Raw genomic sequence first — 12,994 nt, 5'->3', positions numbered from 1 at the left:
GTTCACTGCAACCTCCGCCTCCTAGGTTCAAGCAATTCTCCTGTCTCAGCCTCCTGAGTAGCTGGGATACAGGCGCACACCACCAAGCCTGGCTAATTTTTGTATTTTTAGTAGAGACGGGGTTTTGCCATATTGGTCAGGCTGGTCTCCAACTCCTGACCTCAGGTGATCCGCCGGCCTCGGCCTCCCAAAGTGTTAGGATTACTTTGGGAGAGCCACCACGCCCGGCCCCTCATAGTTTCTTTTAAGTGAAGAAACTAACAAAGGATAGTATGTTCCTCCTCCTGCTTTCTGACACCCTACTCTGTAATGGAATAGTTTCTAATAAACTTGCCTCTTTCACTGTACTCTATGACTCATCTTCAAGTCATTCCTGGGTGAGATCCAAGAACCCTTTCTTGGGATCTGGATCAGGACCTTCTTTTTCCAGCGACATTTTCATTCTGTCGTCCTTAAGTGTCAAGAGTGTCTCTTTCATGATCACAGCAGCTCCAAACACTGTGTTTTGTCTTCAAAGTGGTGTTTCTGAAGCAAGAAAGTAAAGGCAAAAGCAAAGAACATTCTCCCTTAGCACATTTGTCCTTTAACAGGATAAATACTTGCCCCAGAAACCTCTCAGGAAGGCTGTACTTACATTGCGTCACCCACAACAGTGTCTCATACTCATTTCTAAATCAATTGCTATAAAAAAGAAATAGATGACAATGACTGAATAAGTTTTTCTCAGGACAGTTCCACTTGGACATTTTTAGAGGGGTTGGTTTTCACAGAGACTAGTGGCTGCTACAGGCATCTAATTTAAAGGGGTAAGAGTATCTTACAAATAAACACAGCAATTCCTCCTAACAGAAAAATTGCTGTACATTCTGCAAGACTTTTATATGGTTTCTTGAAAATTCATGTAGGTAAGAAAACAAACAAACAACTAACCTGTTTATAGTTTCCAAACCTTTGTTTTCTGTATAAATACAAAGTCCTTTATTTCCGAACAATTGTTTTGTTCAAAAAAATTGTTTTCAAAAAATTTTGTTCAAAAAAAAATGTTTACCATATTAACAAATCAGTTTGTCAAGGCAAGCATGGCTCTTGGCTTTAAACATCCAACACTACATACCTGTGCCTTCATTACTGTTTTATTCAAGCTAATTCTTTTGAAAGGTACAAGAACTTGACTGTATCATGTTTTCTAAAATAGTCATTTATTGATTTTGCTGAGAGTATTAAAAAGATTGTCATTCCTAATCATTTCCATAAGGAAATATATATTGTCTTCTTACCTGTTTTGAATTACTATCCTTTTATTTCTCATATGTATACCAGTTAAGGAGTCTTACGAATTTGAAAGGAAAATTATATCTGTGTCTAGTTTAAATTAACTATCACTTTTATTTCAGGATATTAAAGAATGTGCTGCAAAAAACTTGTAAAGAGAGAGGATTGGTTCTCTTAAGGTTAAGAACCATGCCTTAATTACATTATGATTCATCCCCTGTGATAAGGCACATCGCCCTCTGAAAACAATTAAATTTTTACAAGATAAGGAAGAAGGACTGAATGTTAGGTAAACAATCAAAGTAGCACCCTCCATTTCACTACTTTTAGCATAAAATTCCAACTCTTATTTGCCTTTACAAAGTTCTACAAAGTCTAGCCTCTGGAGTCATTTATCAAACTTCAATCACACTTTCCTTTTTTATCATTTTTGAACCAACTAAGTTAGTTTCTACCAGAGAACTTGTTACCTTATCTCTTCCTTCTCCATGGAATGTTCCATTTCCTTATCTTTATATGATTGACTCCTTATTGTTGAGATATTATTTCAATCTACTCCTAGTGGCATCCCTCTCTCCCTTGCCCTTCCAGTTCAGGGGAACATTCTTTTCAGTAGCTAAGACTGTTTTCCAGACATGATGGCACAGTATGAACCTATTGATACATATGTGACATGATGTGATACATATTTTTCAAAGATAATTCTGGCGCCAAAGTCTTGGTGGCAGCTTTTACAACAAGACAAGAATGCCTACACCATGGAATGAATACAACTCAAAATATATCCACCAGAAATTCCCTTCTTGATTCTTGAAACAACTCACATCATCAGTATTCTCAGTGCACTCTAGGGTCCTGCTTTTTGCTCTCTCAGATAGGGAATTATGGCTATCCCATACAATTATTTAAAGTGATTGTGGTAAAGGGAGGCCATCCTTCCTCTCTTACCAAAGAGTAGTCAACCATCTATTAAAAAGAAACAATGATTTAAACTTATATTTCCCAAATCAGTGCAGTGCATGGATTCCTTTTTAATAAATTGTTAAGGTCTTGCTTTTAGGATTTGTTAGGGAACATCATGCCGATAGTTAACAAATGTTGTGTTTTGAGTCTGGAGGCAGCCTGGAGATATAATTCTGTCCTCGGTTTCCCTTTTCTTTCAAGTCAGCTGATTGGGTGAGGCCCATCCCCACAATGGAGGGTAATCTGCTATACTCAGTCTACTTTCTTTCTTGAAACAAAGTCTCACTCTGTTGCCCAGGCTGGGACATAATGATGCAATCTCAGCTCACTGCAACCTCCGCCTCCTGGGTTCAAGTGATTTTTGTACCTCAGCCTACTGAATAGCTGGAATTACAGGCATGTGCCACCACGCCTAGCTAATTTTTGTATTTTTAGTAGAGACAGATTTCACAATGTTGGCTAAGCAGGTCTTATCCTCAGGTGATACCCCTGCTTCTGCCTCCCAAAGTTGTGGGATTACAGGCCTGAGCCGTAGTGCCCAGCCTACGCAAATTGCAGTGGCCTGATCTCGGCTCACTGCAAGCTCCTCCTCCCGGGTTCACGCCATTCTCCTGCCTCAGCCTCCAGAGTTGCTGGGACTACAGGCGCCCGCCACCAGGCCCGGCTAATTTTTTGTATTTTTAGTAAAGATGGGGTTTCACCGTGTTGGCCAGGGTGGTCTCGATTTACTGACCTCATGATCCACCCGCCTCGGCCTCCCAAAGTGCTGGGATTGCAGGCATGAGCCGTTGCGCCCGGCCGATTTAAATCTTAATCGCATCTAACAAACACATTCACAGAAATTTCTAGACTGATGTTTGACCGAGCAACTCTTCATTCTAACCTAGTCTAATTGATACATAAAATTAACCATAACACCTGTGTGGTGGCCTGGAGACACCTCTGAAGGCAGTAAGCGGAGGCATTCGTTGTTCTCATCTTGTTTCTCATTTCTCAGAGATCACCGTACTTCATTGTCTAATGTTCATTGTTTCAGATTTTGCCTTTTTAGAAATTTTTGGTTGATTCAGGTGGAATAGTAACTCTGGTTCCTGTCACTCTACCTTGGCCAGGGATTTTCACTTCCCACACTTACCAGTTTTAAAGTTCAAAGTGAATCGTGATGGAAGAAACAAGAAGACACACTACGATTCCAAAAAAATCTTGTTTCCAAGCAGAGGTGTTAATAGTTGTCTGAGTCTTTTGTAAGATTTGTTCCTTACCTTCCAGGTGTGTGCTGGGGTCTAGAGTAGTGCATGTTTATGTGAATGTCAGATCTGGAAAAGATATTTAGTACTATTACTTCTATTTTCCACTCAGCAATGAGAAAACTTTTCTGAAAGTGTTGTGATTATTACATGTTTTCCCTCTTTTAATCCTCTAATATGTTGCATTAGATTAATGAATTTTATAATATTCATTGACACATGTCCATTTCTTTAATAAACTCCATCTTTTAGTTAGCTCAGGCTGCTATAACAAAATACCATAAACTGGGTGGCTTAAACGGCAAGCATTTATTTCTGGAGGCTGCAAGTGCAAGCATTTAGTTCTGGAGGCTCCGGACAAGCATTTAGTTCCGGAGTTCTGGACGAACATTTAGTTCTGGAGGCTGTAAATGCAAGGTAGGGTGAGAATTGCTGGTGTCATCTTGCCAAGCTACCTTTTATAGCCTCCTCCCCACCTTGCTCCTTCTCCCAACTCCAACCGTTCTGGACACTCCCACGCACAGCCCTCCCCTCATTTCTACTTGACATTCCTATCCATCCTTCCAGATTCGGTCACAGGTGACTGTAACCGAGGACTTCCTGAACTCTCTACGCAGGTACAAAGCCTTTTCTGTTCCCTTGGTGAGACAGGGTTCCGAACCATCTCTCTACATTTTCTGTAGAGAGAACCATTCCCTCTACAGGAAATAATGCGCCACAGAAGCAGAGATTTAGCCTCAATCTTAGAAGTAACATGTCTCCAACTTCATTCTGGGCTCTTCATTTCAAAGAATCAGAGTAGGATCTGAGGATTCCTACTCTCCGGATTTGATTTGTATTCTCTGGAAAAAATGAGGATCAGGGGGCCGCGGGAGGCAATCCAACATCTTTACCCTTTAACCGTCCTAGTTGCTAACGGAGTGGAAAGAATTTAATTTTGTAACAGAAATTCCTTCACTACCTCCTTGTTTTCTAAGAAAAGGTGCGTAGCGGCTTCTGGAGTTTGGGAATAAGATGAAGAGAGGGGGTAAGGAATTGGAGGCAGTTCAGTAGTTTCCCTTAGTAAAGACAGTCGTTGGCAAAACATTTGCTGTCTTTTCTGGAAGGATCTTTCTTTTGTCCTGAAAATCGTTTTACAAATGAGAAAAGCATTCAGAAAAGGAAGGTCTGGGAGAATGTTTCTTAACTGAAATTTCCTCTAGTCTGTTTGTAATCCTTACCAAATGTCCACAAGATGCCGGTTGATCAGAATTTCTTGGTGATAGAGGACTACAAAAAGGGGAAATGAAAATTCTAACGTTCATTTATGAAAGAATAAATATAAATGTTAAAAACAAAAAACTAGAGGTCAATTTGTACATTCTTTCATAAAAGTAGTTTAAATAGCAGTATTTCTCAAGGTGGGGATGTAGCTCAGTGGTAGAGCGCATGCTTAGCATGCATGAGGTCCCGGGTTCGATCCCCAGCATCTCCAGTCTTTTGTATTTCTGCTCCAGAACCATCTTTCTTTTACAGAAACAGTCACAGCCCACTTCTGTAGAATCTGAAAATTAATCATCTTGCCCCCGACTTCCATACTTATATCTTGCTTTGGTTACGCTTGTAGCTCTTTCATTTTTAAAATCTTATTCTTGCCTGGCCAACATGGTGAAACTCTGTCACTACTAAAAGTACATAAATTAGCCGGGCGTGGTGGCAGGCACTTGTAATCCCAGCTACTCGGGAGGCTGAGGCAGAAGAATCGCTTGAACCCGGGAGGCGAAGGTTGCAGTGAGCCGAGATCGCGCCATTGCACTCCAGCCTAGGGGATAAGAGCGAGACTTCGTCTCAAAACAAAACAAAAAAAATTCCTTTCCATTCTCAGCCGCATTTACATATGATGAGTGACTTTGGACCCTGTTCCATTAGGGCGGTGGTGGAAGGAACATTTATCAATAAAAGGACAATTATCAATAAAAATCCTAAGTGGATGTTCTGTGAACGAATTCATCTTTTCACTGAGTTTTGGTGCTGGGTTTGTGGTGGGGGATGCCACGGTAGGCTGAGCTCCGGTCTCAGGTTTCACCTTTTGGGGCTCAATGAGAAAAAGATGGATTTCTCCTCAAGCTCGCAGGAAAGAAAATGTACTCTTCCCAGGCCGGAGGCTATGAAGGTACTGGGTAAATTTAGCGTCTCCAAACGTGGCAGTTCGCTCAGAAATCGTACACAAAGAGGTGAAATAGTAGCATTTTGACACTGACGTTTTCCTTCAGTGATTGCATTTTGCCAGTGACTTCATAGCGTTCCCGTGATTGTGTGGATTTGATCCTTTCTGTATTGATCTCTTTTGAAATCTCTAAATTTGCTTCACTGATTCTAAAACTGCTCACTTCAATTGTGCTTCTCAAACAAAAAAAACAAAAACACTTCTCTTTTTAAAACTGGTGCTTTTATACCATGCACGTGTGTGAGGACTTTCCTGGGCTAGCTCTTTTGTGTATTTCGCAGAATACACAAAAATCTCCTTTTGGGATGCGGAGTCTCTTGTATCTTGGTGCTTTAGTCTCAACTTCCAACTTCGGACAAGACAGAGATGCGGTAAGGAATCAGGGGGCAGTTCAGTAGTTTCCCTAAATAAAAACAGTCGTTGGCAAAACATTTTCTGTCTTTTCTGGAAGGATCTTTCCTTTGTCCTGAAAATATTTTAACAAATAAGAAAAGCATTCAGAAAAGGAGGGTCTTGGAGAATGTTTCTTAACTGAAATTTCCATCCTCACTCTACTCCTAATATCTGCCCCCAGTGGCCCTCAGTGCCACTCTTTCCCCATCAGTTCCCTAAATGTATTTCATATAAGAGACCTAGAGAAGTTATACATTTCACTGATTTAATACTTCAGCTACCCACAGGTTAAAGCTATGCATGCTCTACATCCCCTCCAAGAAAAAAAAAAAAAAGATTATTTTATTTTGGTCACAGAAAGCCTGAGTCTTCCATTTATTCCTTCAGCAAATAATTTAAGTGATAGATTTATAGTTATTTACTTTTATTTGCATTTTCAGTGCATAACATGTAACAGTCTTCCTCTTCCCATCTACCATCCTTCTCTTAGGTCCTTTATATTAGTTGCAGTGTAGGGTAGTCCCCAAAGTCTGCCTTTCATCCCCAGTTGACCACAGGTTACAACTTACTTCGTATTTTAGAGGTTCTTGCCAAACACTGCCAGATTTCCTCCCTTGAATGTTTAAACTTTCCCGGGTTTGCCCAATACAGACAAGAAAGAAAAGAGAATCACTGTTAAATTTCTGTCTACCCACCATGATGTATTTTATTTTAAATTACTGAGAGGTTATTGATCACAATTTAAGAATAAACTGTGTGAAGATTTTCCTACATTACCTTGTAGGTCTGCTGTATCTCATTTCTCCTTAATATGGAAAGAACAAATTATATTCCTCGCTAATTAACTTTGATTCACATCTAATTTTCTCTAGCACAAGACTTTGTACAAACCACCAAATGGAGGCTCAGAGGAGTTTCAATCTGGTAACAAAAAGGAGTCTTTTTAGCTTTTCAATGCTAAGGAATAGGATCAGCAAATAGAAGATTTTTCCTGAGGTTTCAGTTCTCTGCTCATTTTTATGTTTTTAGAAAATTGCCCCTTTCTGCCTTTTGCTTCTCTTAATATTCTTTTGGCAGAAAAGCTACAGAAAATTAGGCCTGGTTTTACCCAATTAAAATAGCCATCTTTTGAAATATTGTTTAAAAAAATGTTTAATTTTCCTATCAGGAACCTAGAGTCATATGATAAATTAAAACAAGCCTTTACTTTTACTTAAGACAGTCCCAAGTTATCAACTTCCCTTTTCCATGAGATAAGTTTGTTTCAATTGTCTTCCCTTGCTTTAGGATGAGGTCGGAACCATCTCAGACCACTGGCAAATAACCTCAAATTTCAATTTGAGGGAATAGGGCTTAAGGGTCTATTTCTTCCATCCCAGAAGGCCCTGAATTCTTAAGGGATCTGCTTTTCCCCCCAATAACTAGCTTTGCAAAGTAGGGATCTCAAGAAGTGGCAATTCTGATTTCTTAGTCCTGGGACAATTTTGGAAAGACAAAACGTAAAATAGAAGCTTCTCTCTGCTTGGCCGAACTGTACCTGGCGAGATTAAGTTACACCACCTCCACCGGCCCTTGACTTTTAAAATGTCTGCGAACTGCTCATGTGTCTATGACTAAAGGGCCAGTAGATACAGAGATACCGCTTTGACCCTTATTTTCCCTAAGAGCCTCTCCATGGTGGGAAAGCCTCTGGAGTCTCCCAGCCTCCTGCAGGAGCCTCAGTTCTGTAGCTCCAGAAAATAGTTTTGTATTTTACAGAACTGTAAAATAGGCCCCAGGCCATGAGTTCTGGCTCTGGAAGCACTAAGGTAGAGCTGCTATCATTCACTGAGGCTTCTGTCTGTGCCTCTGGGTTAAATGGTTTTACTTCATGCACTTACTATGCTGAACTTGAATTACTGGTGGGTTTTTGATTGGCTGTGTTTGGTGTGGTTTTTTTTATTTGGAGTTTTCTTCCTCTCTTTTTTTCCCCTTATGATATGGGTATGTATTTATATTGTAGTCATTTTACATTTATATTGTGGTCATTTTACATTTATACTGTGGTCATTTTAAATGGTCATTTAAAACCATACTAGATCTATTGTTGTTGTTCAAGTGGGTAAATTTTGTCAGAGATATCTCCAACAACAATATTTTTTCATAAGGTCAAAATCTTGTTTCTTTCTTTTTTTTTTTTTTTTTTTTTTGAGACGGAGTCTTGCTCTGTCACCCAGGCTGGAGTGCAGTGGTGCGATCTCAGCTCACTGCAAACTCCTCCTCCTGGGTTCACTCCATTCTGCTACCTCAGCCTCCCAAGTAGCTGGGAGTACAGGCGCCCGCCACCACGCCCAGCTAATTTTTTGTGTTTTTAGTGGAGACAGGGTTTCACCGTGTTAGCCAGGATGGTCTCAATTTCCTGACCTCGTGATCAGCCCGCGTCGGCCTCCCAAAGTGCTAGGATTACAGGCGTGAGCCACCACGCCAGGTCCAAGATAAAAATCTTTGTACAGTCCTGTGTCAATAGGGGCAAATGTTCTGAGAAATGCACTGTCGGATGATTTCGTCATTGTGCGAACATCACAGAGTGTACTTATGCAAACCCAGATGATACAGCCGACTACACACCTAGGCCATATGGTACAGCCTATTGCTCCTAGGCTACAAAGCTGTACAGCAGGTTGCTGAACTGAATACTGTCAGCAATTGCAATACAGTGGTATTTGTGTATCCAAACATACGAAAGGTATAATAAAAATGTGGTACAAAAGATAAAAATGGGGCCAGGAACAGTGGCACATGACAGTAATCCCAGCACTTTGGGAGGCTAAGGCGGGTTGATCGCTTCAGCCCAGGAGTTGTAGACCAACCGGGGCAACATGGTGAAACCCCATCTCTACAAAATACAAAAATTAGCTGGGTGTGGTGGCACATGCCTGTGGTCACAGCTACTCAGGAGGCTGAGATGGGAAGATGGAGTGAGCCCCAGAGGTCGAGGCTGCAGTGAGCTGAGACTGCGCCATTGCACTCCGTTAAAATGGTACACTTGTACTGGGCACTTGCCATGAATTGGTCTTGCAGGACTGGTAGGAGTTGTTCTTGGTGAGTCAGTGAGTGAGTGGTGAGTCAATGTGAAGATGTAGGACATTACTGAACACTACTGTAGATTTTATAAATGCTATATACTTAGGCTACATGAAACATATTTATTTCTTCAATAATAAATTAACCTTAACTTATTGTAACTTTTTCACTTTGTAAACTTAACTTTTAAAAACTTTTCGACTCTTTTGTATAACACTTAAAACACAAACACCTGGCTGGGCATGGTGGTTTATGCCTGTAATCTCAGCACTTTGGGAGGCTGAGGCATGCAGATCACTGGAGGTCAAGAGTTTGAGACCAGCCTGGCTAACATGGTGAAACCCTATCTCTACTAAAAATAAAAAAAATACAAAAGTAGGCAGGTGTGGTGGCGGGCGCCTGTAATCCCAGCTACTCAGGAGGCGGAGGCAGGAGAATCACTTGAACCCGGGAGGCAGAGGTTGAAGTGAGCCGAGATCACACCACTGCGCTGCAGCCTGGGTGACAGAGCAAGACTCCGTCTCAAAAAACAAAAACAAACAAACAAACAAACCACAGACACCTGTAAAGCTGTACAAAAAACATTTTTTCTTTATATTCATATTCCATAAGCTTTTTTCTACTGAAAAGCTTTTTTTTTTTTTTTAACTTTTAAAACTTTTTTGTTAAAAATGAAGACACAAACATACACATTAGCCTAGGCCTAGACAGGGTCAGGATTGTCAATATCACCATCTTCCACCTCCAAATCTTGTTCCACTGGAAGGTCTTCAGAGGCAATACCAAGAAGGAAGCTGTCATCTCCTATGATAACAATGCCTTCAAGAATCCCTTGTGAGGGCCTGACTGAGGCTGTTTTACAGTTATTTTTTAATAAGTAGAAAGAGTACACTGTAAAATAACAATAAAAAGTATAGTATATTATAGTAAATACATAAACCAGTAACATACTCATTTATTATCATTTTCAAGTATTAGGTACTGTACATAATTGTATGTACTATATTTTTATACAACTGGCAGAGCAGTAGGTTTGTTTACACCAGCATCACCACAAACATGTGAATAATGCACTGGGCTACGTTACCACAGCTACAATGTCATTAGGTGATCAGAATTTTTCAGCTCCATTATAATCAGTCTTATGGGACCACTGTCATCTATGTGGCTCATTGTTGACCAAAATGTCCTTATGTGGCATGTAACTGTGTTTCTACCTTTAAAGGTCAAGTACTTCATCTTTCCTTCAGTTATATCTGGTTGCTCATCAAGATTTTTAATGCATGTTTATGGTTCAAATAACTATTTCACTTGAGTAATAGTCCAAAGTGTGATGATCTAATATTCATATTCCTAGGCTACTTGACGTAATGCAATTTCTTCTCAAAGTCAATCCATTTGATATAGGACTAGCAATTCTACTGTGCTTAACTATTAGTACTTTTACTTTCTCTTGCCTCATTATGGTGAAATCCGAACTCAAACATAGCCTTTCAGGCTGGAAAAGGACTAAACTGGAGTACTGTGCTAAGTTGCTAGTGTCAAAGCTACCATTAGAGAAGTTTGAAAGGACTTTCTGGTAATCCAGTGTCACAAATGCTGTATTAAAATCACTGGTGAATGTAGATGGTACACACGTGATATACCAACATTCTTCACTAGACACTGAATGGCACTTCAATCTCATGGCAAAGTTATATTAGGGCAAAATGCCCAACATTTTAGCATAGATACCTGCCAATTGCCTGCTTTCCACTGACCGACAGTCTTATTCCTCTAGCTGATGTGGTGTTCCCAACTGGCATTTCTCTAGCTTCTCCTTGAGTCTACCCATTCTGTAGGGTCCCCTCTGTAGCCACCAGCTATGCCTCTCACTTCTGTGTCCTACCTCAAAATACCTTCTCCGGTGCACCCACTCCATCCCTTATTCCTAAATTACCTTCCCACCTTAATCTCAGATCATATTCATCTCCATCTTCTGTTCTCCAGATTTTCTTACTTTCCCCCACCTCAACTCATTCACTACACTCACTACAGTAACTCATTACCCTCAGGATCCAGCCAGCTTTGTGCTCCTAGCTCACAGTCTTTGCTTTTACCACTTCCTACGATGGCCCCTTCCTCTACCATCCCTGTGCTATCCTTTGGTTTCCATCCTTTCTAACTCCTATTCTTAGCTTAACTTTTCTTCCCAGGCTCAACCTCTCTTCTTCCCACACATCTGTGAGATACTCCCATTCTGAGTGGTCCTTGTTTATCCCCACTTCTGGTTGTTCTCAGAAACTATGGACTGGGATCGCTAAGCTGACACATACTTTTCCTTGCGCCTTTTATTTTCTTCTATCTTTGAATTCAAATTTTTGTTCAGCTTTTTAATTAGGCATATGAACCTGTCACACTTACTTCATCTCACCCCTTATTTACTAGTTTTCTTTTTAAATAAGTTCATTTTAGTAAAGTTTGGGGGAAATCTTAGGACACATCTTAGTTATTTCTCAGAGGATGCTGCTTACTGCAATAGATTCCGTGGGCTGCTATAACAAAATAGCACACACTAGGCGGCTCAAACAACAGAACTTTATAATCTCACAGTTCCAGAGGCAAGAAGTCCAAGATTGAGGTGTTATCAGGGTTTGTTCTTTCTGAGGGTTGTGAGGGAGAATGTTTCAGGCCTCTCCTCTAGTTTCTGGTGGTTTTCTGACAATCTTTGAAATTCCTTGTGATTGCATCACCAAATCTCTGCCTTCATGTTCACATGGCATTCTCTCTGCATGTGTGTGTATGTTCAAATTTCCCATCCCCCCTCCCTTTTTTTTTTCTGAAACGAAGTCTCGCTCTTATCCCCAGGTTGGAGTGCAGTGGCGTGATCTTGGCTCACTGCAACCTCTGCCTCCCAGGTTCAAGTGATTCTCCTGCCTCAGCATCCTGAGTAGATGGGATTACAGGCCCCTGCCACCACGCCTGGCTAATTTTTGTATTTTTAGTAGAGATGGGGTTTCACCATGTTGGCCAGGCTGGTCTCGAACTCCTGATCTCAGGTGATCTGCCCACCTCGGTCTCCCGAAATCCTGGGATTACAGGTGTGAACCACTGCACCCAGACAAATTTCCTCTTTTTATTGGGACATCAGTTACATGGAATCAGGGGTTCACTTTACTCCATATGACTTCAATTTAATTACCTCTTTGATTACTTTATTTCCAAATAAGATCACATTCTGAGGTACTGAGGGTAGGATTTGAACATGAATTTTCAGGGGACAAAATTCAATTCTTGACAGCTACTAACTAGTATTATGGCAAATCACCCTATTCTCAACAAAGAAAGCATAACTGAGGGTAATATGAAGTCACTGCAGTTGTGACAATCTCCGTACTCCAGTATTGATATTCATATCCCTCAGTCAGCTATCTTGGATTCTGATGTTAGTTGAGCACTTTTGCATCAAATTGACTGGAGATCTCATGTGAATTATTTACCCTTTCAATTCACTCACATTTTTTTTTTTTCTTTATGAGTACAGGTCTATTTGGAGGAGGATCCCATTGGGATAGTGATATGATTTGCCTGTGTCCTCACCCAAATTTCATCTTGAATTGTAGCTCCCACAATTCCCACATGTTGTGGGAGGGACCCAGTGGGAGAAAATAGAATCATAAGGGTGGTTTCCCCCATACTGTTCTCGTGGTAGTAAGTCTCATGAGGTCCAATAATTTGCTGTCTCTTATACACATCTAGATGTGTATAAGAGACAGAATCATAACAGTTTGTTAATCTATATTAAATTAAAACATGACTCTCTTGGTTAACAGGAAAATAAGTTTATATTCACTACAAAAACATTCCGAAT

The 12,994-nt window shown here is 40.5% G+C and overlaps 1 non-coding gene across 1 annotated transcript; it reads left to right on the top strand.

Annotated features, from left to right (window-relative positions):
* The first annotated feature begins 4,884 nt into the window (after positions 1-4,884).
* On the top strand, positions 4,885-4,956 carry TRNAA-AGC. The gene has a single exon. It is a non-coding gene; the product is annotated as a tRNA-Ala (tRNA).
* Positions 4,957-12,994: the final 8,038 nt, after the last annotated feature.

Source organism: Mandrillus leucophaeus, unplaced genomic scaffold, assembly GCF_000951045.1.
Source record: "Mandrillus leucophaeus isolate KB7577 unplaced genomic scaffold, Mleu.le_1.0 Scaffold392, whole genome shotgun sequence".
Taxonomy (NCBI): domain Eukaryota; kingdom Metazoa; phylum Chordata; class Mammalia; order Primates; family Cercopithecidae; genus Mandrillus; species Mandrillus leucophaeus.
This window is presented reverse-complemented; position numbering and strand designations above follow the sequence as displayed.